This window comes from Salvia splendens, chromosome 14, assembly GCF_004379255.2.
Source record: "Salvia splendens isolate huo1 chromosome 14, SspV2, whole genome shotgun sequence".
In the NCBI taxonomy this organism is placed as follows: Eukaryota; Viridiplantae; Streptophyta; class Magnoliopsida; order Lamiales; family Lamiaceae; genus Salvia; species Salvia splendens.
In genome coordinates, this window is record NC_056045.1 from 13,469,639 (window position 1) to 13,494,867 (window position 25,229).

Below are 25,229 nucleotides of genomic sequence, written 5' to 3' on the forward strand. Positions count from 1 at the left end.
CTATACACAAAATAAATACAAAGAATACAAACATTCTAGAAACACCACTTAGTATACATATGCTGCACATATTTATATACACTATACAACAAATGTACATATAAAATTCTATATTTATACATACATACCACATATTATAAACATTAAACATAGTATAAATAAAATACACTACACATTAAATGGACGATAAAATACATAAACACAATATAAATAAAAAACACTACACGCTAAATGGATTGCACATACCACACGCATTATACACAAAATACACACTAGTACGCAATTCACAAAATAAACACACACAAAAGAAAATAACACACTTTACACACAATATATAGACAAAATACACTTTATACACTATAAATACACAATTTATAAATACGTCGCATATACTACAAACATTAACCACGGTACAAAAAAAACACAAAGACAATATAAATAAAACACATGCACACTATATCTACATAAAATGAACATACTATGCACTAAACAAAAAATAACACACACTTCATACACATTACATACTATATACATACTATGTATCATAACACAAAGTTCAAATTGCACACAAAGTATATATACCACGCACAATATACATACAACGCACATGTTGCTTACTACACAAAATAACACACATTCTATACAGACCATACACACGCAAGATATTATAGACATACTACACACACTATACACAAAATCCATGCGCTGCACACGCACGTATAAACAAAATACATGCGTTGCAAACATAGATGCACACTACATATATTGTACATCATACTTGAACTATACACAAAATATACACTAGTACATAATAAACAAACTGAACACACTACAAAAAAACAAAATATACTCAATGTATACTATACACACAATATACATGCACTGCACACACTTCCCATAAAGTATACATACACTACAAAAAGTATTCATAAACATATTATACATTACACGTAAAATTCACACACTATACACAAAATACACTACACGTAAAATTCACACACTATACACAAAATATACATAGTGTCCGCACACAACAAAACACACTGCACTACATACACTATACACAAAATACATAAAATATACACACTGCTTGCACTACACAAATACACACACTTTACACATACATACAAAAAAACATTACACACTGCCTGCACTACACAAAATACATACAGAAAATACAAACCCTATAAACACACTTCATGATGAATGACAGATAATTTGAAGCATATAGGACGGCATTTGTCAAGAGCTTTGTATTAAACTCAAGTTGCCCCTTCTGGTAACTTGCCTTGGAGGGAGTTATTGGAGGGAGCATTTAATTGTCTTGAATCTATACCAAGCTTTTTTCCGCAATGCAGGAACCTATACAAAACAAATGACCATGATAACACCAAGTAAGGCAAAATGAATAAAATGACAACTGTTCATATTTATAGCACGCAAAATCTTTCTCAAAGTGCAGATATTGCAATGCTTAATGTACAGTAAATACTACAAACAATGTTATAGACCAATTGCGGCTATGCATTACTAATTAGTTAAAAATCACAAGAAAAGGTTGTACAAAACTCGTTGGTTTTTCAATGTAATTGTAACAATAGATCAAAAGGGTCTGGGAAATCTTTTTCTATTATAAATGCAATGAACATTATTTCTCTCTGAGAGTTATGATAAAAACTGCATGATGCTTTGATTTTAAAAACCAATACCTCGAGTCCAACAAACTTTGCCATATCCTGAGTTGCCATTGCTGGCCAACTCATCCAGGTATGATACACTTTCAGCTTCACAAAGTTGCAAAAACTGCAGCAGAAAAAATCACACTTACTTTATAGAATTAAGGGTCTGTTTATACAACCACACCAAGCACAAGTACAAGGCATTACTAATAAGTAGTTAAAAATCACAAGAAAAAGTTGGAAAATAATTCAGTTTATTTTCGGAGTACAAAACTTGTTTTTTCAATGTAATTGTAACAATAGATCTAAAGGGTCTGGGAAATCTTTTTCTATTATAAATGCAATGAACATGTATCTCTCTACAGTTATGACAAAAACTGCATGATGCTTTGATTTTAGAAACCAATACCTCGAGTCCAACAGAGTGTGTGCCATATCCTGAGTTGCTGTGTTGCTGGCCACCTCATCCAGGTATGATACACTTTCAGCTTCACAGTGTTGCAAAAGCTGCAGTAGAAAAATTCATACTTACTTTAAAGAATTAAGGGTCTGTTCATACAACAACACCAAGCACAACTACAAGTACATAAAAATTTTAAGGTGTGCTAACTTTACCAGCAACTCTAAGATTTAAAGACATATATCAACTTATCTTAATTGGAAAGTGCACTCATAATAGATAAAACTTTAGATTTTAGGTGGGAGATAGCAGCCATGTATAAGGAATATTTTCAGAGACGATAACTTTTAAGTTCTTGACGGTCTGAACCAGAATCAGAACACCTCCATTGCCCCACTACTCCTTAATTAATAAATATATCACAGGGACGAAAGCAAATAATAAAGAAACAAAAGGGGAAAAGGAGATTGAGAAAGTAACCGGGAATTGAGAAAGAATTCAGAAGTGTGAGATTTTAGTTAACTAGTGGGATAAAGTTAAATGTGCTATTAATAGAACTTGTAATTGCTAACTCATAACAAGGAAGAAAATCCTGAGTAAAAGCATGGGAAACCCAAAAGGATCAAGATAACGTGTAAACAGAGACTTAAAATTTATAAGACAGCTACATCCAATCACCTCTATGGCAGTTTCTCTTCTCATAGTTGTAAAACCAGTCCCAATGTTAATGTAATCCATAAAGCACACAGCGAGAGAGAGTAGCATAGTTAAACCTGATAATTTACTTGCTGAGGTTGATTTAGATGACCATGGTAAATCCGATGAGGCAGATTGTATTGATAGCAAAGCACCACTGAGTGACTGCATTATGGGTTTTGAGTAGATTAGCTCTCAAAAATACAGTCAAAACAAGGTAAAAATAGAAAAAGTATCAAGTCAACTACATCAAAGTATACAAAGACACTATTACTTGCCTTAGGAAGGGTAGGTGTGTTGTGATGGCTTCATGTAATTAGGAGTGAACTCAGAGAACTTGGTGGTCTCTGTTGCAGTGGGATCGAAGAGGGAATTGCTAATCGAGACAAAATGTTGTTGGGTCCAATCAGAGAAAATTGTTGGCGTGCAATTTGAAACCAAAAGGACAAAATTGTAGTGATCATGAGTTCACACAAATCACTTGGAGTAGAAGTATTATCCACAACCACATAGACAAGGTGAAACCAGAAACCACATATAGGCATGTGGGAAGACGATTTGAATGATGACATCGAGATAGCACTTTTGTCATGTTTTCTAAGAAATAGTCATCTGTTTCTCATATGCTGGTTCAACTACTTAACAGGAAGATAAAATAACATGTTTAATACCTCTATATGTGGAGCTGAAGATTGAAAATGACCGCGTCGGTGAGCAGTATTGGCACTATGGCCACCATCAGGTTCGGTATAAGCCGCTTAAATACTGTTGAGTGCCCTCTCTATACTGTGGCCACTCAATGAGATGGTCCACAAACTGCTCCAATGCCATACTCTCAAAGGAAAACATCAGAATGTTATAAATCCAAGGTAAAACTGAAATTCACAATAATAACATTAACTGATAAACTAGGAAGGAACAAACTTCTGAATCTGCAGGCTTCCTCAAAGCATCTAAAATAGCACGTAAAGCAATACCCTATGTACGGTGAGTCACACATTGATGTTTAATGACTGATCCTGAAGCAGAAGCATTCACAAAGGATAAACATTATAGACAAACTGATTATAACAGGGTAAGATTCAACTAACATAGTTAGGTTGAATAGTATTTTACAATGCTACTAATTTGTAAACCAAAATTTATTGTATCAATCATAATCATCAAACGGACAGTAAAGATAACAAACTCAAATATAGTAGACTACGTATTAAACTGCTTAACTGGCATATAAGAGATATTAAGTCAAATTAAATTGTTGAGGAACTTGACTAAATATATAGAAATCGAAGTAGTTTAGATTCCATCCATTGTAATTGAAGTATTTACTACATGGTAACAACAAGCTGCAGTTTCCATTCCGGCATTGCAAAAATATTAAAATTCAGTCACCCTGCCACAGTAGTGGCAACACTAACCTCATAGAAAGTATCTTTACGTGACACTAATTGGGTGCTCAACCAGCTTCCAAGGCCCATGCTTTCTTTTTAGATGCAAGTACAGCAAACTGAATGCCAAAGTAAAAAAGGAAATGTGTCTAGTTAACAGATATATTAAGAAGCCAAGATTTGACAATCGATGGGTATACATATCAAAGAAACACTAATATTGCACATATTTGTACACGGCATAGACAAAGAAAAGTAGGATACTATGTATGTATTAATTAATTATGCTGCAAGGTAGCAAAAGGTGGATTAGAAAAAGATGAAAAACGTCAGTCACAGTATAACAAACAAAAATTTAATATATGTAACAGTTCAATAATTAGCTGCAAAAGGCAGCAAATAATGAATAAAATAAATATAAAAATATAGGCGCAACAACCAGGAAGCAGAAGACCACGCAAAGCAAGGTCAAAAACCAATAAATAGACTTGTGCCTTTTGTTTTCCACACCTTCCCCCCGTTTCTTATAAGTTAAAAACTCCACCTACCACCCCCGACCTTCAGATCGACCAAGTACATTCTACTCTATTTATGCACTAGGAACTATCACAGAAAACACCTTAGTTGCACAAGGGATAACATTTTGAAAAAATGAAACTAAATGCTTAGAGTGGCCTTCAAGTAGAATGAATCTAAATGCTTAGAGAGGCCTTCAAATCGACTAAGAGTGACACGAGAATATGCTAAATTATATCAGTAGCCTCAAACGCAGCAGAATTGGCAGACAGCTCAGTAATCTTAATCAGACAGAAATTCTTTCCTGCATACAGCCAAGAAAAGGGTTACAGGTTTAGTGCAACAGGTAGAAGTATTCCAAGGATACAAAAATAATAGACTGTTGTATGTATTCCACTTCCTACAACTAAACAAAAAATTATATCTAAATGTATGTACAAAGAAGAGAATAACTAACCACACATCCTGGTATCGTGAAGATATCGTGTTCTTCAAAATTAGACAAAGAAGTCCAACCCTAATTTTATCAGGTACCGACAAGTGTAGAGCATCAGAAAGATTTTGCAGTAGTTCTTCATTGATGGCTTTAGTATGAAATGACACACTAAATATCGAACTAAAGTTAGGTTTATAAAAATACAAATATTAGTTGCAGCTTTATACCCTTCAACTCACTGGAATTAATAGTGAGGTGGTCAAAATTGAACTGGAGTAGTAGTATGCTACCCTCCATTCCATCCATTGTATAATAACAAGTTAAATTAACCACACACATCAAATACCCCCCAAACAGAAGTCTTGCTCGCCCTCAAGCAACTTAGACAAATAAGCACATTCACAAGACCCAGGATTTGACGACTACAATAAAAGCTCGGATTTCCCACTTTCTGGAAACTGGTTCCTTCTCGCATACCAAAATGCTGAAAACAAACCTCTACCGTTATATCTTTATCAGAATAAAAAAACATAATACTCTGTCAATTTAGATCATCTTCGACACATTCCAACATTTAATTTTGAGTGATCGATTAAATTGTCTTTAAATATATACTACCATCTTTCCTGTCATCTTTACAAGATCAGTCTTACCTTCCTACCTTCCTTTTCTGGCACTAAAATTCCTTTTTATGAAGCGTATTCCCTACAAAACAGTTTGAATCATTTGCATATCATATAAGACCCCAAGCAAATTAAGTGTTATTTAAACGTGGTTTTTAACATGATTTTCAAATCTTAAGTGAAAGGAAGGAAAAGTTTTATATCATAAAAAAAAGAATTTCTTTTGTTTTCTTTTATCATCACTAGAAAAGGTAAGTACTACAGCACCAGAAAAGTTACATAAGATGATCTCTTACAAAAACAGCGTGAATCATTTGCAAATCATAAATAAAAAGTTACATAAGATGACCCCGAGCAAAGAAGATTGTCAATCTTAGATTTTCCGAAACAAGCAGGCAGTACTTAAAAAAGTAGAGAATGCAATCATGCACATAATGAATAACTATGGTGAGTTAAGCAAGTTTATTAAAGAAAAAATAAAGTGCAGCTACAAGAAGCAGCACTGTGACCATCTGCTAGAATGTTTCATTATCTAAATAGCAAAATAAGAAATATAGGACATGAAGAAATAATCAATGTCCGATTACAACATGGAAGGAAGGCATATATTCAAATTACCTCAGCAGTTGTACATCATCTTCATTCAAAGATCCTGGAACTAAAGACTCTGCATGACATAACAGTGAACCTACATGCAATAGAGTATTAGAATATAGATATGTACTACTACTTGATTAACAAAGGGAAGAATTAGAAGCAGGCATACACAAGCTATTGCTAACTGTGGACACTTTGCCATCTGACAGTTTCTAATAGTCCTTCTCTATGACCCGAATGAACATGTTGAGAAACAGATCCTTCTCATCTGGGATTGAAACAAATGTTATTACTAGTTAAACATTACTATCAAGCAGCATACCCTGATTGAAACCGAAAATTACTAAATCATTTTATTCTGGTATACATCAGGAACAAAACAATGAAGGTTTGCAATCACTTTAATCAACAGAGACGTTCTCTGATGAGCATTAGATGAACGAGGTACACTGCAAGGGTGAATTCAAATTTATACATTGGCGATATAGGGTGTTTAAGACCCATGCAATAGTTGTAACTGACTAATTTGGTGAAATAAGAATTATTAAGATGATGTAGATAATACATACTTTAATGGTGCATCCTCTTCACAAACTAGAATGTTAGACGAGCACCAGCCAGATACAAACTCTCCAGAGGGAGTAGAAAGATTGTCGCTAAAGCTTCCCTATGAAGGAACACATTTGTAGGGTCAGAAAAAAAAATGCACGATTTCCTTGAGAAAAGATTATAACAATTGATGAATCAAAAGAATTGATGTGTATAGTATAGCATACCAATTTCCATTTACTCTTGAGACAAAAAACGTCAGATGAAAAAAATAACTGACCATCATACATTGACAAATAGCTTAAACTCTTCTTACTAATCATTTGTATCTCTTTGCAATGACAAAAACCAAATGAGGAAATGAAGTCACTTGAACAGTTCGTGGTAGTTTTTCAATTAGACGATCAAAATGACAAAAATATGCTGGTAAACTTACAAACTCATTCTATGTGCTAAGTGACTTGTGAATATAGTAACTACAGTTTAGGAAGCCCTCTTTATTCCATTTCACAAAATACCAGCAAAAAAAATTAGTTGGTTAGGTTTAAGTAAAGAAATTTACCAGCAAATAACATGCAAAATACAAATAAGATTGTCCCCAGACTACATAGTACAAACATTCAAGATAAGATAAGCATGGAGGTGATCATTAAGTCTAAGTTATTGCAGGTGCTCAAACTCTTACCTTTTCATTTGAAATTAAATTTCATAAAATTAGCATCCATTTGTTAAAACAAGCAATTTGATCTCACAATCTCTTCAGGCACATCATTACTGTGTTCACATAAGCAAAGATATTTTCTAAGAAACTCAGATATCATGCTTTAAGTCTTTTCGACCTTCAATCGTGAAACCTTACCATGAAATCTATAGCACTCTATAAGATATTAAAATTAGTTGTACAGATGGAAAGCTTACAAAGTTTATCATAAGAGCGCTTTGTATTACGTTCCAGTTGGCCCTTCGGGTAACTTTCCTCGGAGGGAGCATTTAACTCTCTTGAATCTATACCAAACATTTTTTCAGCAATGCAAGAACCTATACAAGACAATTGCCCATGTTAACAGTAGGGCAAAATGAGAAACTGAAAACTGCATATGTATAAAAGGAAAAATCTTCTCAAAGTGCAGATATTGCAATGCTTATTGTACGGTAAATGCTATAAACATTTGTTATAGACCCAATTGACTGCTCAACCAGCTTCCAAGGCCCATGATTTCTTTTTTAGATGCAAGTACAACAAACCTAATGCCAAAGTAATAAAGGAAATGTGTCTAGTAAGTACTTGGGAATGAGCCTGTAAAAACAGATATTAAGATGCCAAGATTTGACAATCAATGGGAGTTTATATATCAGAGAAACACTAATATAGCACATATTTGTACAGGCATATGAGACAGAAAAATAGGATACTATGTATGTGTTATTTATAAAGCAGTAAGACAGCAAACAGTGGATTAGAAAAAAGTAGAAAAACGTAGAAAAACGTCAGGCACTGTATAACTCACAAAAACATAATATATTTAACAGATTAATTTTAAATCTGCAAAATGTAGCAAAGAGTGAATTAAATAAGTATAAAAATATAGGTGCAACAACCAAGAGGCAGAAGATCAAGCAAAGCTAGCTCAAAAATCAATAAATAGACTTGTGCCTTCAATTTTCCACCCTTTCCACTCGTTTCTTTTATGTTAAGAACTCGGTCCCCTACCACCCTCGACCTTCTGATCGACTAAGTACTTTCTAGTCTATTTATGCACTAGGAACTATCACGGAAAACACCTTAGTTGCACAAGAGATAACATTTGCAAGAATGAATCTAAATGCTTAGAGAGGCCATCAAATCGACTACGAGTAACACTAGAATATGCTGAATTATCTCAGTAGCCTCAAAGCAGCATGATTGCTCTGTAATTTCCTGCATACAACCAAGAAAAGGGTTACAGGTTTAGTGCAACATGTAGAAGAATTCCAAGGAGATAAAAATAATAAAATGTTGTATGTATTCCACTTCCTACAACTAAACAAAAAATTATATCTAAATGTATGTACAAAGAGGGGAATAACAAACAACACATCCAGGTATAGTGAATATATCATGTTCTTCAGAATTAGACAAAGCAAGTCCAACCCCAATTTTATCAAGTACCAACAAGTGTAGAGCATCAGAGAGATTTTGCAGTAGTTCTTCATTGATGGCTTTAGTATGAAATGACACACTAAATATCGAAATAAAGTTAGGTTTATAAAAATAAATGGTTGAATATTGAAGCTAATATTGGTTGCAGCTTTATACCCTTCAACCCACTGGAATAAATAGTGAGGTGGTCAAAATTGAACTGGAGCAGTAGTGCGCTACCCTCCGTTCCATCCATTGTATAATAACAAGTTAAACAATTACCACAGACATCAAATACCACCAGACATAAGTCTTGCTCGCCCTCAATCAAGTTAGACAAATAGGCACATTCACAAGACATTAGATAATCCTCTACTTCAAGTCACGTCAAATCACACGAATCATTTAGAGAAACTAGGTTGACCCCAAATTCACTCTCGGGTAAGACTTTAGAACAAGAATTGTACACGAACTAATTCCCTAAGAGCTAGGCATCCCAATGCTTCAATGTAAGTTCGATTTATGTCTTGGGAGTCTCAAACCATCGTCACTAATTCATAAAGAGAATTTCTTCCGGCTATTCTTCATTTTAAGCACATAAGATCTTTCTCCCAAACTCAAGCAAAATTCATCACTCACAAGTCAATATGATGCATATATCAAAAGGTCTTATTCATTTGGATGTAATGGGGCTTATGGTAAAGGTGTGATCATATTTGGTTAAGTAGCTTATCACATTTTAAATACTAGCACATCCATCATAGCCATCCTTCACAACATCCTTCACATCTCACTCAATGCGTGCAAAATTCTGACAGCTCACCACCCCAAACTTGAGATTTTTCTACCATCTAAACAAAGTCATCTTATTCTTTTGAGCATATTTCTGTTTTTTGCTCAATTTTTTTTTCTAGCCTTGGCTTTTTTTTTACACATGAAAGGCTGCCTTTTTATTTTATTTTTTTACTAGCCTTGGCTTTTTTTTACACATGAAAGGCTGCCTTTTTATTTTTATTTTTTTACTAGCCTTGGCTTTTTTTTTACACATGAAAGGCTGCCTTTTTTTTTCTAGCCTTGGCTTTTCTTACACATGAAAGGCTGCCTTTTTTTTCTAGCCTTCGCTTTTTTTAACACATTAAAGGCCGCCTTTTTATTTTATTTTTTCTTTGAAGACACAGCTTTTTTCACTTTGTATCTCAATATAAATGAATACCACCTGATGAATGTTCCAGGATTTCCATCTTTTTCTTGCCACCATAAATACCCTCCCAAGAATGTGCTAGCATTTTAATTTTAGTGACTAGGGTAGAAAATATAGGCCAACAAATGGATATAATAAGTAGGCTAATATAGTGACTTCAAAATTTTCAACAAAGAAATTAGGCTTTTGGGGCTCAAACGGGCTCACTAGGGGTTTATGTGGGGTTAGGCATGTGATAATTTGGATATGAGGCTTTTTGTCCTATTGCCTAAATCATTTTTATGCACCAATATAAACAAGATTGCAACTCATAAAGCTCTCATTTAGTCGATCGGCCCTATGGCTTTTTCAATTAATTTTTCAAAACCGGAATAGTTCTCTCTCCTTAGCTCAAGAAATCGGGCACCAAAGAACACTCTTGTCACTTTATCTGAAGCACGGGAAACCTAGTTCTCCAGAAGTTAGTAAGCAACAAGAAGTTTGCAGACCAACCCTCGAGAGAAATGAAGCCTACGCTAATAACCCATAAAAAAAAGTGGTGAAAGTAGTGACAATCAATAGAGAGAAAATCTTGCATGCATACACAAATAGCAAGTGGTGAAACTCTGTTCATGGAAGCATTTCGTCCTCAGTACAAAGTAGCGTAGACCTAGGGCAATTTTTGGATATTTATGAAGCTAATATATGTTGTTTATCATTTGGTGATGTGTATAAATCATTAAAAACGAGGGAGATGCACATATTAGAGAGCCATGGCAGACAACCTCTTGGAAATTTACTCTTAATCATAACACGTCAATTACAAAAAAAAACATTTAAATTCTCTATAAAATCAACATCAATTACAAAAAAAACATTTAAATTCTCTATAAAATCAACATATCAGGCATGTATAAGAATAAATAGCAGTTAGGCACTCATGTATGAGTAGGAAACATCACAAGTTGAGTATATTATACGGGTTTGAATGACACCCGAAAAAGATGAGAAGTAGAGTTACCAGAATCTTCAAAGACCAAGATTTGACGACTACAATAAAAGCTCGGATTTCCTACCGGCTGCAAACCTGGTACCTTCTCACATACCAAAATGCTGAAAGCAAACCTCTACAGATGCATCTTTATCAGAAAAAAAACACAATACTCTGTCAATTTAGATCATCTTCGAAACTTTCCAACATTCAATTTTGATTGATAGATTAAATTGTTTTCTTTAAATATATACTTTCATCTTTCCTGTCATCTTTACAAGATCAGTCTGACCTTCCTACCTTCCTTTTCTGGCATTAAAATTCCTTTTTATAAAGCTTATTCCCTACAAAACAGTGTGAATCATTTGCATAACATGCAAGACCCCGAGCAAATTAAGTGTTATTTAAACGTGGTTTTTATTAACATGATTTTCAAATCTTAAGCAAAAGGATGGAAACGTTTTATATCATAGAAAAAAGAGAATTTCTTTCGTTTTCTTTTATCATCACTAGAGAAAATAAGTAATACATCACAACATGAGATGATCTCTTACAAAAAAAATATACCTACTCTTTTTTTCATCAGGGTCGGGAGTCCAATATAGGAAGCTAGTTGCTTCTGCATCCACCTCTTCCCAAGCTCCTGCATGAAGAAACAAACTTCATTAAAATCTTATCAAGAAGAAAACAGATATGATTATGAATAAAAAAAACAGATGCATCTAACATTTATGGAAAAAGATGAATGACATCCATATGTTAAGCCAGAGAGGTTTTACATGGACTAAATGATCTTCCGATGCAGCACGAACGATTCGGAACTCAAACTGACTTACAAATAACCTACAAAGAATATTGTCAATCTTAGATAGCCTTAAAATTACATTAAGTACCAAATGCACTCATGCACATAATGAATAACTATGGTGAGTGAAGCAAGTTTATTAGAGAAAAAAAAAGTGCAACTATAAGAAGCAGCATTGTGACCATCTGCTAGAATGTTTCATTATCTAAATTGCAAAATAAGAAAGATAGAACATGAAGAAATAACCAATACCCGATTTCAGCATGGAAGGAAGGCATATATTCAAATTACTTCAGCAGTTGTACATCATCTTCATTCAAAAATCCTGGAACTAAAGACTTAACAGTGAACCTACACGCAATAGAGTATTAGAATATAGATATGTACTACTACTTGATTAACCAAGGGAAGAGTTAGAAGCAGGCATACATAACTGTGGACACTTTGTCATCTGACAGTTTCTAATAGTCCTTCTCTATGAACCAAATGAACATGTTGAGAAACAAATCCTTCTCATCTGGGATTCAAACAAATGTTATTAGTTGTTAAATATTACTATCAAGGAGCATACCCTGATTGAAACTGAAAATTACTAAATCATTTACCCTGGTATACATCAGGAACAAAGCCATCAAGGTTTACAATCACTTTAATCAACAAAGACGTTCTCTGATGAGCATAAGATGAACGAGGTACACTGCAAGGGGTGAATTCAAATTTATACATTGGCGATATAGGGTGTTTAAGACCCACGCAATAGTTGTAACTGACTAATTTGGTGAAATAAGAATTATTAAGATGATGTAGATAATACATACTCTAATGGTGCATCCTCTTCACAAACTAGAACGTTAGACAAGCACCAGCCAGATACAAACTCTCCAGAGGGAGTAGAAAGATTGTTGCTAAAGCTTCCCTATGAAGGAACACATTTGTAGGGTCAGAAAAAAAGAATGCACGATTCCTTGAGAAAAGATTATAACAATTTATGAATCAAAAGAATTGATGTGTATAGTATAGCATACCAATTTCCATTTACTCTTGAGACATAAACGTCAAATAAAACAAATAACTAACCGCCATACATTGACAAATAGCTTAAGCTCATTTGTATCTCTTTGCAATGACAAAAACCAAATGAGAAAATGAGTCTCTTCCATATTATTCTCTCTCTTAATTTACTTTCCCCCATTTAACTATTTATTACGATTTTTACAAAACATGTGCGAAAAACGAAAGGGGTTATCTTAACTGGACGGAGGGAGTAGTATATAATGAGGTGCATTGAATCATTTGAATTGTCGTAATAGTTGATGTTCAGGAAATAGCAAGTGACAAGTTGCTTATTTGATAGTAAGGTGGGAGAGGAAGTGAGGAGGCAAAACAATGGATGCTTTAAGAGACATTCAGAATAAACTGTAGATTAGTAATGGCCTAAGCATTTCAAATAAATTAAGTACCAAAATAAAACACACGACAGCGAGCTTCAGTATTAATCAACATGATTCATGATAATAAATTGTATATTTGCATGATTTCGTACTTCAAGATCCGTTCCAAAACTTTGAAAATATAAAAAATTTATAACAATTACTACTACATGATAAGACTGATACAAATTAAATAAATTAGCAAAACGTAATCAAACCTACACCACACTAGTAAGACAATTAAGTAGACATCCAGTTTCATTTAGACACAATCAAGTGAAAGAGAAGAACAGTTAATAAAGCAATTGGGAGCAAACCAAGCTCATAATAAGACCATTACAGCCAATAAACGAATCAACTAACACACTCGAGGCTGAATATGAATAACTATTGCAGCATCTCTCGTCTTCATTATATAAGACTAATTCTATCATCTTGACAACAGCATCAACATTTCAAGCACATTATAAATATAAACTCTAGTCAACAAGTCAAATGTACCAAAATCTCATAAAAAGCAAACGAAAAAATTATGGTTTAGAGTTTAGGCCATGCAAGACAACACAGTATATTAACTTTGGAACATACTAGACAAAAAGATTGAAACCATAACATATTTCTTAATAAACTCAGATATCTGTAAAAAGTTATAATCTCAGCAGTCATTACAAATGACAATATATGGAAAAATAATATAAATAGCAAATTAAAAATTAGCAGCAAAATTCCCAGGTCTCCTGCAATGAAAAAGCAGCAAATACCCAAACTACTAGGTTTGTATTTCATAGCTTTCTCTACCAACACTCACCTAAAATCAATGTAACTGAAACATTAAAGAGATTCTACAACTAGAGGCTTTAATACATCCAGCCAGAACATCCAAAAACACACAAGAAAGCTTGGACACAAATCACAGATTCAAAAACAGCTAGAGGCGCTAGGTCTGGTTAGGCATAATCTCACAGATCACTTGAGCATGTATACTCAATTCTAGATAAACATTAAATTCTAGCAGGTAGAACCTAAAAAAGCAAAAGGCCATTCTAACTAAAAATAGAACAAAATACATTTCATACAGTATAAGATGTCTAGTTTAGAAAGCTTAACAGTGTCTCAATGAGATTCAAACTTAGAATTCAGCGAATAAGAAACAACAAAATACTAAGGTTCTCCAGTCTTCTACAGATCATCTCCTTGCTAGTACTTTGAAAATCTAGTCAACTCCGAGTGGTGAGAAGCAATGGCCAAGAGAAATGTGAGAACTCCTACAAGATGCTTAAAGGACATCTATCTTGAATAAGGATGGTATCGACTACTATCACTATAACCTGCTCTACCCCCATAAATTCCCCCTCCTGCTCCACCATAACTAGCACCAGGGCCAGAGTCATATCCACCACTTGCCCCCCTCCACGACCATAGGCACCTAGCCCACTGCTATACCCCCCACCAAAGCCTCCACCATAAGAACCAAATCGGCCAAAGTAGCTAAGTGGCGGAAATGATGTCACTTGAACAGTTCGTGGTAGTTTTTCAATTAGATGATCAAAATGACAAAAAAATATGCTGGTAAACTTACAAACTCATTCTAGCTTTCACAATGGCTGAACCCAAATTTTAAGATAAATTCTTAAAGGGATAACACCAATCTACAAATAAGCAAGTGATGGCCTGCTCTTTCAACCCAAGAATGTTTGGACATCACAAGAAGTTTAATAGCTTCACAAATCAAGAAGTGAACCCATATCTCATAAACCCAAATCTAACTCCCTAACATATCTACCCAAACAGGAAGATAAAATTTGTAAATTGGAAAATTAGTGGAAACTTACCTAAGCCGAGAAGTCCACGGCAGTCCGACGAAATTGACAATGACAATGCAGCCGAGATGGCTGGAGTATGACACCGACCGAAGCGACTGCTCAGTGGATCCTGGAGCGCCTCTCACCGCTCGGCGAGAATCAGCAGCAACGAAATCAGACGGCGAGTCCATGAGGAGGTCGATGGTGACATGTATCCCGTCTAGACAATTAAATAAACACTGACATACAACAAAGACAGTGAAATTCCAAAATGGGAACACAAAATACCAGAAAAATACAAATAAAAAGGGAAAAAGACAATGAAGCAAAGAAATTTAACAAATTAAAACTCCATAATTCACCTTTTTCTAGCTTAATTTGCACGCATGATCACACACTACAAGTTCGCCCCCAACTAAACCAATTCAATTTACAATTCAATTAGGGAGAAAGATGAGAAGAAAAAGGAGAAAAGACCCACGACGGAAGGGCGGAAGGCGACGGGTTCGCGCAGCTGGCGGTGGCGGCAAGGCCGCGAGTCAGGGGACACCCGACGCCGCCCACGAATCCAGACCAGCGACCTGCTGCAGGAGACGACGGCGTCTGATGATGGCGAGTAGCAGCCGCGGTGGGGACCAAACTCCGAGACAGCCACGTCCTCGGCTTTCTTCTCCGGGCGAGCAGGCCGGGGGCGTGAAATCTGCGAGGGCTATGACTCTTGGTGTGGGGAAAACACGAGTCGATTCCGCCAATTGAGAGAGAAAGAAGGAGAAGGAGATGGAGATGGAGATGGAGATGGAGAGGGAGAGTGCAGTGCCGTTGGAGGAGGGAGATAGAGGCACCGCTTTTTCATGTAGGGTTTCTAGGTAATTTTAATGAGAAATTTCGCACAACCTGACAGGAGGTGGAGGCCAGAGCAGGGTGAGTGAGAGAGAGAAGTTGCGGTGGTGATATGCTAGAGACGAGTTTCGCCGGAGATGAGAGAGTCAGATTTTTGGGAGAAAGAGAGATGCATCCTAATTTGGGAATTGTGAGAATATAGAGGGAAAGAGAGTGGGATTGAGAGAGGGGGAGAATCAGCGACGGTGGTGGTGCCGAGTTTCGCCGGAGAGATGGACCGTTAGAGTCTTCAAAATAAGTTAAGTAGATGGAGTATTTGAAATGGGAGAGAAGGATGGGAGAGGTACAGTCTTCAAATTTTGAAATAGATGGGAGTGGTGCGGATTTTCAAATTTTAAGTTTGTAGGATTTCAAAATAAAATTTAGATAGTTAAATCTTTTTTTTTCTTTGGTAATTTCATTTTTAATTACATAAAAGTTAGTTTAATAATATGATTGTATTCCATTTTTTTCAAATATATCAGAAAAACTAATCTAAATTGAAATTAGAAATTATATATAGAACTCAACTGAAATTATGTAACAGAATTAGGAGACCCGATCTTTTATTTCTTAAATATATATTTCACTATGAATTTAAATTGATTAGGAATTAATTAATTTCTCAAATAAAATAGTTAATTTTTTATTCAATTATAAATTTAATTTGGATATAAAACTTTGGATGATAATTAAATTTTCCAAGTAAGTCCATGTTTAGATTAACAATAGATTTTTTTTAAATCTTTTGCTGTTATTTTAATTTATTAGTTTTTATTTCAATTATCACTTTTATAAAGTTTTCTCAATTGGAAGGATACAATATTTTAAGTTTTAGATTTAGCATTTTGATTTTTTTAAAATTATATTTTGCAAACTTGCGTTTCTCTATTACAAACATTGTAAAATGGCTAATTAATATCACCAACAAACTCGCTTCGTATTGGAGCACAACATGGGAGGCTAAAACGTTTCTTGTGTAGACACGGTTTTGTTCCTCTATGTTTGTTAGAGCATCCACTACGCTGTTCCCCACCGTTCCTTAACTGTTCCTATGTTTGTTAGAGCATCCACTACGATGTTCCCCATCGTTTCTTAATCGTTCCTTAAACTACTATTTACGGGTCCCACTGTACTTTTTTACTCTATTCCTTAAATAAGGAACAGAACCTGCAACCCTCCGTTTCTTATCCGTTCCTTAACCGTTCCTTAAATTACTATTCATTTAATTTCATTTTTTATTTTTATTTCCAACCCAATTCAATTAAAACAAACACACTTCATTACATAAAATAAACTTACAACATAAATAAAAATATAATTTAATAATTTCCTAAAAAATAAAAGTACACAATTTAATAATTTCATCCCCAAAGTTTGCCCAAATGTGCTCAATTAGATCCTCTTGGAGTTGGGTGTGGGCGCTAGAGTCGTGTGTCCTTGCACGAATAGATAACCGTTCTTGTATAGACGGATGCACTCCACTTCGAGGCGGACTACTTGCGGTTGAGCTTCCGGGGGATTCGGGGTCGAACCAATTTTCCGCCTCGGGTCCTTCGTCTTGGACAATCATGTTGTGCAAGATTATGCACGTATACATGATGTCGACCATGCTCTCCATGAACCACGTACGAGCCGGGGCTTTGATGATGTTGAAGCGCGCTTGGAGAACCCCGAACGCCCTCTCCACATCCTTGCGAGCAGCCTCCTGCTTCTGCGCAAAAAGAGTCTGCTTTGGGTTCGCTGGCCTGCTGCACGTCTTCACGAAGGTAGGCCACTTCGGGTAGATGCCGTCGGCGAGATAGTACCCCATTTTATAAAGCAGGTTGTTGGCGATGAAGTTGATGGCCGGCGCTTTACCATCCAAAACTTCGGTTAAGAGGTCGGATTGGTGGAGCACGTTTACGTCGTTGTTCGACCCGGGGACCCCGAAGTACGCGTGCCAGATCCAAAGCCGGTAGTCTGCAACGGCCTCGAGTATAACGGTTGGGTGGGTGCCTTTGTGGCCACTCGTGTAGGACCCCCTCCACGCCACCGGGCAATTCTTCCATTGCCAGTGCATGCAATCGACGCTGCCTAGCATCCCGGGGAATCCGTGCATTGTTTCGTGAAGGTCAAACAGGAACTGACAATCGGTCGTGCTTGGCCTCCGGAGAAATTCATCGGTGAAGGCTGCCCGGATGCTTTTGTAGAATTTGAGCAAGCACAGTCGCCCAGTGGTGTCTCTGATGTGGAGGTATTCGTCGAACATGTCGGTCGTTTGTCCAGTCGCAAGCTGGCGAATTGCTGCAGTACATTTCTGCAGCGTCGTGTGGCTGGGACGGCCGACTGCGTCGAACCCTTCCTGGAAGAACTCTTCCTGGGCTGCCAAAGTATTCGCGATGTGGAGAAATAGCGATTTCCCCTTGCGGAAACGGCGACGGAAGTACGTATCTCCCCAAACCGGGTTATCGCAGAAGTAGTCGCGTACTAACCTTGCGGCGGTTTCCTCCCGGTTACGATGGATGTACGTACGGGAGCGTCGTTGGGGCGGGGCGGCTTCTTCCGCCTCCCGTCATCGATCTTCATCAAGTGATTGTTCCATTATTTGACGCATTTGTTCAAAAGGATCCATTAGTTTGATTAAATTTGGGAGAAGAAAAACAGAGTTGATTTGAGATGAAAATTGGGGTGGAAATAGAGAGGATTTGAGAGGAATAGATGTGTGTTTGTGAGTGAAATGAGTATGAAATAGGAGTATTTATAGAGTAAAGAAATTAAAAAAAAATTAAAAACGGATAAAAAAACGGTAACATTACTGTAGACGAAACCCACTCGCGGGGCAGCGAGTGGGTGTCACGCATGCGCTGGGAGCTCGCCAAGTCGCCTCGGTGCGTGGCGAGACGTGTCGTCCCGCGTCTCGCGGCGACGACTCACGGCACGCGTTTGGCACGGCATGGGATGACACGGGCATCCACAATGCGTGTCTCCGCGGTTTCGTTCCGCAGACACAGAACGCGGCACCGTGAAGGCACGCGTTGTGGATGCTCTTAGGTCTATCTAAATAATCTGCATTGTGGATGCTCTTAGGTCTATCTAAATAATCTATCCATACTTCTATACTATAAGTAAGGATTTTGAGATCACTCCAAAAAATTACCACCAAGATTTAGGCTAATTTTATGAGAATTATGTTGAAGGATATTTAAATTTCCTCTAAAACTAATACTTATTTCTTATAACAAATTACCCCTACAACTAGTATTTCTATTAGTACATGAAAAGCAATTTCAAATCATCAAAAGACTTGTGAAAGACTTATGTAAGACAAGTGTGTAAAAGAATTTTCAAAATTTATTGTACTTAGTTAGTGGGCTAGGCCAGAATATATGAATTGGCGTAAAATAAACTTGAGCATTGTACATGAAAGGAAAATTATGCATACAATATGATGACATATTCTTGATTCAATGTAATAAATTATTGTATAGTACATGAATAATTTATTATTTTCTCTGTCCCACAATAAGAAGTTATATTTAGTGTGGGCACAGATAAATGTAAAGAACAATGAGTTAGAAAAATTAGTGGAATATAAGGTCCATTTTTTAATATTAGTTTTATAATAGAATATTAGTGAAGTAAGTGGAATGTGAGACCTACTTACTATTTATGCTAAAAGTGAAATGTGACTCTTATCGTAGGACGTAGGGAATATTTAATTCTATCCGTTATGCATTGTTAAAATCTAAAAATAAATCAAATTTTTAATATAATTGACAATTGGTCCAAAACTAAGTGACGAGTATTACTTCTTTATGTGCAATAACCAATGTATGTTACATTGTATACGTTTGGCTTATAAAAGAAATTTTGAAGCTCTATAAATATCAGTATCTACAATTGGTAGAGTATTTTCGTTAAACTAATTTTCTCTGTCTATCGGTGTTCCTCTCTCAATATTACTCTATCATTTTTTTCATCGTGTTTCAGTGTTTTGTTTTAATTTGTTAATTTTTTTTATTTATGAACAATACTTAGTTAAGTTACGTTGTTGTCGTTGCCTCTCTACTTTCAAGTGGACAACACATTATCCTAAAAACCATGATAAGTAATACTCCCTCCGTCCCATAAAGATTGTCTCATTTTTCCATTTCCATCCGTTCCACAAAATTTGTCTCATTTCACATTTTACCCATTTTTATAGTGGACCCAATATTACACTAACTCATTCATACGCACATTTTATTATAAAACTAATATATAAAAGTAGGACTCACATTCTACTAACTTTTTCAACTCACTTTTCATTACATTTTTTAAAACCCATGCTCGGTCAAAGTGAGACAATCTTTATGGGACGGAGGAAGTAATTATGATTTACATACCTTCCCACATAGAGAATATAGATGGCTAAACTAAAGGCAAACGTTTCTCAAATGTCTTTGCATAGATTTCCTTTGCGTTTGCTTGATTCTAACTATGTCACGACAACACTTGCTAAGGATAGCATAGTCAGGGAACCGTGACTAAGGGTGAGGGTATAAGAAGTGGGGGAAAGAAATAGGGGTAAATAAGATTAAACCTTGGTTGTGAGACATAACTAATCAAGTGTTGATACATAGAAGAAGAGATACTCGATCATGAAAACTCGAGTAGTTTGTAAAAATTTCAATATACCAGAGTTTGAACAAAATAGACTTGAGTCTTTGAAGATGCACAACGTAAGCGAATGAACACAGTTTCATGTATGAAGACATGAACCTCCTAGAGTCTTAGTTTGAATTAAATATTCTCTCAATAACACTTCTTTCACCACTTTGTTGCTCAACCTGCACAGGGTAGTGATAAAATGTAAACTCATATTATACAAACTTCAAACTTTTCAGCATAGTGTCAACACAACATCAACACAATGTCAACAATGTGTAAAATTTCAAGATTTTGATGTCAACACAATGTCAATACAATGTCAACACAATATCAACACAATGTCAACATGATGTCAACCGTTGACACTGTGTTGATATTTTATGTTGCTATTATTTTATAATCTGTTGATATTTTTTAATGGTCCAGGTCATAGTTTGGAGTTTGTACAATATTTAGAGTTTACATTTGATTACATTCCAACCTGCACATTTAGAAATATATGCAGGACTGAATACAAGAGTACTTAGTGAACACATTGCCGAAAATACAAATATACATTTGAAAATATTGTCAAGCCATCATCACAATACCACTCAGGGGTTTTATTAAAAAGACCCGAGCTTAATAAAAATCATTGTTTGACTGGGCAGTCTAAGTTCTTCCTGTACTTAACCATATTTGATCATCTTGTGCCGCAGAGATGGTGTTCTCATACGGTCACCTTCTCTGCCCATCTTGTCAGAGGTTTCTCATGCCGGGAAGGTGGCCACCTTCCATGGTCACCTTCTCTGCCGTTCACGGTAAGAGGTTTCCTGTGTACACTAGTCCAAGTAGGGACACCATCCTCACTGGGTCCCGAATTCGATTCACATATATCATCATTCATAATTCACTTGGCCTTAGCCAAACATAGGCATCCTACACAAAACATTTTGGCAAGAGAACATCGTTTAAAATAAACGAACATAAGTTCGAGTTTTCATAAAATATCAAAAAAATAATTTGCATTTTTATCCACATTAGTATGTAGGATAGAAAAGTTCACCTCGTATGCATTCCAATATTTTTGAAAATAATTCTCTGCTTCACAATGTTACTTTCCTCTCGGTTCTCCCTTTTCGGACAAAAACAAGTTAAATTAAGCTTCAAGTAAATATAATCGCATGATGATATGCATTCTATTTTATGCCATTCTTTTTCTTTTCTAGCATCGTGCGTTAATTAAATCGGAGTTTTGATTTATGCGAATAATTAAATTCGAAGACTTAATTCACACGAGATTACAATATTTTGGTTCACTAACATAAATTAAACTAGCCAAACTAATTAGTTAGCATCTAAATACTGACTAAGCTTTAATTTAAAAGCAGGACTTAATGATTCTTTATTAAACCTACCTAACCCAACCATAGTATTTTTAAAATAGGCCCGATTTTACCTTTCACTAATCAGCCCCAACAAATTAAAATCTAAAAATGGACTCTCCTTTTATTTAATTATTATGTGGCCAACAAAAAAAAAGGTCTAAGAGCATTCACAGTGGAGGGTCGACGGAGGGGCCTTCCCCATCGACCCTCATCGCCCCACCGTTGAGGTGAACGGACCTTCGATTGCCCCTCCCAACGAGCAGATGTTCTAGGCCTATGCCGATGATGAGGGCCCTTTGATCGGCCCTCCATTGTGAAGCAATGGCCGATCATCGGACCTCTCAATTTATTTATTTATTTCAATTTTTTTAATTTAATTTCTCTATATATATATCCACTTCCCATCATTTTCAATCACCCCTACACTTCCCATCATCCATTCTCATTCAACACTTCCTCTCTCTACAAAATGGATTCCAAAAACTCTCACAAATATTGCAATACAACGAAGATTGGCGTGATAATATTTTTTGCATTTAAATTTATTTAATTTGATAACAAATTAAGTGTGGAAGTGCTAAAAAATTAAAATAAAATAGTGATGATAATGTGAATCTTAAGGATTCAGGAAACATATATTGCCCGGATTTGTTCTTGCAAAAATATCCAATAACCCAAACAAGAAATAAGACAATAAAAAGATGGAAGAGAAGAAGAAGATGATAGGTGTTATGATTTAGATTAAAGCTCAAGAAAGAAAACCCAATGGCTACTTTCACAAACAACAACCTAATGGCTCCACAAAACTAGCAACACAAGAACTAATAAAGCATACCTTAACATTCAACCTAAGCCCGACAATAGATTGGAATGTAACCACAAGAGATTTTGATAAATCTTCAAAAATGAAGATGGTGCTCACAATGGAGTCTTTGTTCTTTCAATATCATTCAAAAACTGCTCACAAAACCCTAGACATGAGTATTTATACTAACGTGAAAAAAAAAGCAAAATAAAACAATTATTGGTCAAAAAGTCACATTCCGGACAAAACACCCGACCGGGTGTTTTCCACGGCTCATTTCACCCGCCCACGTGAAGTCTCTGGACAAAAACTGTTCTCTCGGCACAAACACCCGGCCGGGTGATTTTGGTTGGCAAAACACCCGCCTGCGTGTTTCTTTCTTCATTGCGCGACTTTCTTAAATTGATCATAACTTCCTCATCCGGGCTCCGATTGAGGCATGCAAGATACCCACGCGAAGCTCTTTTGACGATGAAGACAATGGTGGTCTGAAGAGTGCATTTGGATTGTATCTTCATAGTGAAATTAGAGTTTGAATTAGACCTCTGAATTTGGCTTGGCACCTTGACATGTCTCCACCCTCTTCTCAGACCCCAATCAACCCATGGCCCTCGACATCGTTGTATTATATGATTGTGAATACCCGTATTCACATCATCCTCTCCTTCTTTGTGAAAGGATTTGTCCTCAAATCTGATTCTTTGATTTTTCTTTGTGACACCCGGATTCACATCATCCCCTCCTTCTTTTGAAGGATTTGTCCTCAAATCCCAATCAAGTATACCTACAAAATTGAGCGAGTCCAAATCAAATATCATAGTTCTAGAAGTTGGACTAGGCTTACCAAAGGTGTTGTGGCCTACATAGTCTAGCTTGCACATCACTATGTGGAGTATATCTAGTGAATATACGGTCTCATCAATCATACCATCATCGTGATCTTAAAGTAATAATAATATTGGAAAAATTCGGCCACTAGGGGTTAGGATGCTATCATCAAACAATGAAGTTTGCATCAAGTAAAGAGCATAGGATTTACAACTAACCATACTACACATGTGAACTCAATTTCATAAGCAATGTTATGGTTACCAAGTTTTCTCCTAACACAAATGTGCATCCCATCAAGATATTTACCATGATCATACTCTAACGAGTCCAAAATATAAGCACCGGATATGGAGGCACAAAAGTCTAACAATTCTTTCACGAGGAACTTCAAAACAAAATCATTTGTTGTAAGATCTTTGACAAAATAGCCATAAAATTACCAACTCCATTAAAAGGTTTGATTCTCATGCAATAATGGAACCTGCCAAGACACACATGCATCAAACACTTTGTACCTCTTGGTCCCAAATCCACCCACTCTACCAAATCCACATTTCTAACATTGCCTTCATAAAAGAATTTACATTCTTAGAAGAGCTAGGGATACACAAGAAAGGATCCTCATAGCTTGTAAGACTAAACTAGCAAGTAATGATTCAAGATTATCATGCCACATTCCAAACAAACCGCACGTGATAAGAGTATCAACACAAATGGGGATTTGAAAACCAATCACATTCACTTGTTTCATTAAATCATTATCACAAGTTAAGGTGAGAATACTTGAACCTTGGGAAATGGGTGATTCATCTTGACATTGCTTCCATGAGCTTATTACCGGTAAGAAGTTACTCGGTACATCCACGACTCGGGGTTCACATTCTAATCCTCCCAATTCTTGTCTCCTAAAGTCATCAAAGAGAAAAGACAAGTCATAAGAGTTAGTGAAATAAGGGTCATTCTCCTCACCAATGGCAAAAGGAATAGGTTGATTTAGAGCCCTCCCAAGGTTGATCTTAGAATCTAACAAGCAATTTTTTTCCTCACATGCTTGTAGTTTTTCTCTCTTGGTTTGTTTGATTCACACTCACTCCCACCACTCTCTCTTGGCTTTTGCATCTCAATTTTTAGTCTTTTCTCACACTCTATATTTTCTTTTCTCTCTTGCTCATTCCCCAAGTAGTCATTTACTTTAGCAATTTCATTTGGCTTCGTTTCAATGCTCAAAACTTGAAGGGATTTTAATGGCTCACACTCATCTTTGGCTCCCACTATGCTAGACACGCCATCATTGAAAGTTGGGCGTGCGTCTAATTCATGTACGACCATGGACTCTTTTTCATCCTCACATTGCTCTTCATCATCATCGGCAACAAAATCCACCATATGCTTGACACGCTCTTTAACAATGTAGTTAACATTGTCACACTCACTTTGAATCAAGCTCTTTGAAAGAGGAAAATTGGATGACAACCACGACGAAACCTTCGTGTGATAGCTAGGA

The 25,229-nt window shown here is 36.0% G+C and overlaps 1 long non-coding RNA gene across 25 annotated transcripts; it reads right to left on the reverse strand.

Moving 5' to 3' along the window:
* Positions 1-1,063: 1,063 nt before the first annotated feature.
* On the reverse strand, positions 1,064-16,446 carry LOC121765193. 25 transcript variants are annotated; one of them, XR_006042772.1, is made up of 19 exons: positions 15,574-16,446; positions 15,242-15,450; positions 12,798-12,895; positions 12,585-12,676; positions 12,414-12,496; positions 12,232-12,330; positions 11,954-12,017; positions 11,746-11,817; positions 7,803-7,922; positions 6,905-7,002; positions 6,505-6,603; positions 6,357-6,426; positions 5,769-5,820; positions 5,137-5,196; positions 3,447-4,983; positions 2,853-2,940; positions 2,089-2,186; positions 1,710-1,803; positions 1,064-1,362 (listed from the first exon to the last, which is right to left on the reverse strand). It is a non-coding gene; the product is annotated as an uncharacterized LOC121765193 (long non-coding RNA). The 25 variants fall into 25 exon arrangements; XR_006042778.1 differs by having other exon boundaries at positions 3,447-4,282; positions 5,777-5,820; positions 15,574-16,445; XR_006042775.1 differs by having other exon boundaries at positions 3,447-4,282; positions 15,574-16,445.
* Positions 16,447-25,229: the final 8,783 nt, after the last annotated feature.